The following is a 2,099-nucleotide window of genomic DNA, read 5'->3' as shown; positions in this document are numbered from 1 at the left end:
ACACACACACAAAGTCACTGAATATTGTGAGATCAAAATGGTGTCTATGACACTGAAAGTTATTCTGCAGGGTACCAAAAGAGAAAATTAAATATCAACCTATGCACAAAACCTGTGATCTATCTAGCTGCAAATTATGCTAGGCAATGGTGACATGAACCTTGTAGGAGTAAACAGTCAATGTCAAATTTAAAGTCTAACAACATGATTTACAATCCGTACCTGATATTGCTTCGCGGAACAAAATTTAGGGTGTTCATAACCCAGGGACCTAGGGTAAATTCAAATACTACTGATATAAAAGAAGAAAAAAATAACTGACACCTAATGATATTCTGCTATATTCATACAGCAGCACCTTATTCATCCATGATCAGAGAAGCTTCATGCTGATATAGTTAGGAGTGAATCTAGAGAACCATTGGCAGACAGTACACACACACACACACACACACACACACACAGAGGGAGAGAGAGAGAGAGAGAGAGAGAGAGAGAGAGAGAGAGAGAGAGAGAGTCCTTGGAACATACAGGTTTAAATGAGATGTCTCCTTCAAATCTCTCTGCTAAAAGGTCAGGGATTTCAGCAGAAGAGAATGCATGAAGAAGAGGGGGAGATGAAGGAAAAGGATATCAGGAAACAATGGCCCTCTATTAAAAGCTCATATGAACTCATGGACACTGAATCAACAACTGAACCAAACTAAGTCTAGATACAATAGAGTAATGACTCGTAAGAACAAAGTGGGTAAAAGTGGGAAAACACAGAGAAATGAGGTGATTGATGTTCATCAGCCACCAACTGTGACTATAAAAAAGAGCTACACACCCTCTTAAGATGGAGGTAAGAGTACAAAAGGCCAGAAAGGTAGACATCATTGTGAGGATGTTCTGAGTGGCTCTGGACTCTGGGGAAGTTTGGCTGGAACCATGAGTGAGTGCTATGGATATGTTGAACTCTCTTCTTGTGTCTGTACAGAATGACAATCATGAAAACACTAGCCAGGGCAGTGAGCATAGAAAAGAACACTTCAGGACACACCACCAAAACTGCATAGAGTGAGTCACTAATGTCAGCACTCCCCATAATGGAACAGTACCCAAAATCTCATGTTCTTGTCACATTTGTGTTAATCCTTTTAATAAATGTGTACAGAAAAAAAATTAATCAACACATGCAAGACCCAGAGGAAGTAAGTGCAACAGCCAATATACTTGGCAGCTTTGAATTTATACTTTCAACAAAATTTCTTTGGACTGATGTTCAGGATTTGGACACACTTCAAGCAAATCCTTGAAGGCACAATACAAACTCACATTCTAAATGATCCAACAACTCCTTCAATCCCCAAATTGACATTGTTTGGGGCACACCTGTAGAGAGAATTATCACAACACTGGTTGCCATTAGGCTCATCAGAATCAAATCTGTGGGCTTTAATGTGCATTCTGTGTAGTAAAGGAATAGATAGTAGAAGAAAAAAGTTTGACAGAATTCCAGTTGCAGTTTGTGATAAGAAAATAATTCTGATTGCCAGATTCCAGAAGTCCATTTTGTGATTCATCAGAGTTTCCTTTACAATATAACCCCTGTATGTTTTTGGGTCAAATGAATAATGGCATCTGGTCATAGCCTGTGATGAATGAGGACACCTTAAATCCATGGAGTTCCTAAAAGGTTGAAATAGAGGATCCTTTATACTTGGAAGTATAAGGTCAACATAGACAACATTAAAAACAACAGCCAAAAACCTTCATCCCAAAAATTTGAAAGGAGTGATTACTTTCCATGCTTGTTACTGTAAGATTATTCAATACCTCAGAGAGAGAGGAAGAGAGAGAGAGAGAGAGAGAGAGAGAGAGAGAGAGAGAGAGAGAGAGATTATGATGTCTCATTCCCCTAGCTAGTAGAAGTCTAGTTCTATTCTCTCTTCTACTCAGCCATTGCATGATCAGCATATATTGACAAGGCAAAGAATAAATGATAAGAATTTAGACAGGATATTTTTCACATAAGCATTTCAATGCCAAGTCAAAATTGAAACAAGATCTGAGAGCAGAAAAATAAGCATTGTATAACACAAAGAAAACATTTATTG

The 2,099-nt window shown here is 38.2% G+C and overlaps 1 pseudogene; it reads right to left on the bottom strand.

Annotated features, from left to right (window-relative positions):
* Positions 1–672: 672 nt before the first annotated feature.
* On the bottom strand, positions 673–1,553 carry LOC143440559 (vomeronasal type-1 receptor 3-like; annotated as a pseudogene).
* Positions 1,554–2,099: the final 546 nt, after the last annotated feature.

Source organism: Arvicanthis niloticus, chromosome 30 (genome assembly GCF_011762505.2).
Source record: "Arvicanthis niloticus isolate mArvNil1 chromosome 30, mArvNil1.pat.X, whole genome shotgun sequence".
Taxonomy (NCBI): domain Eukaryota; kingdom Metazoa; phylum Chordata; class Mammalia; order Rodentia; family Muridae; genus Arvicanthis; species Arvicanthis niloticus.
This window is presented reverse-complemented; position numbering and strand designations above follow the sequence as displayed.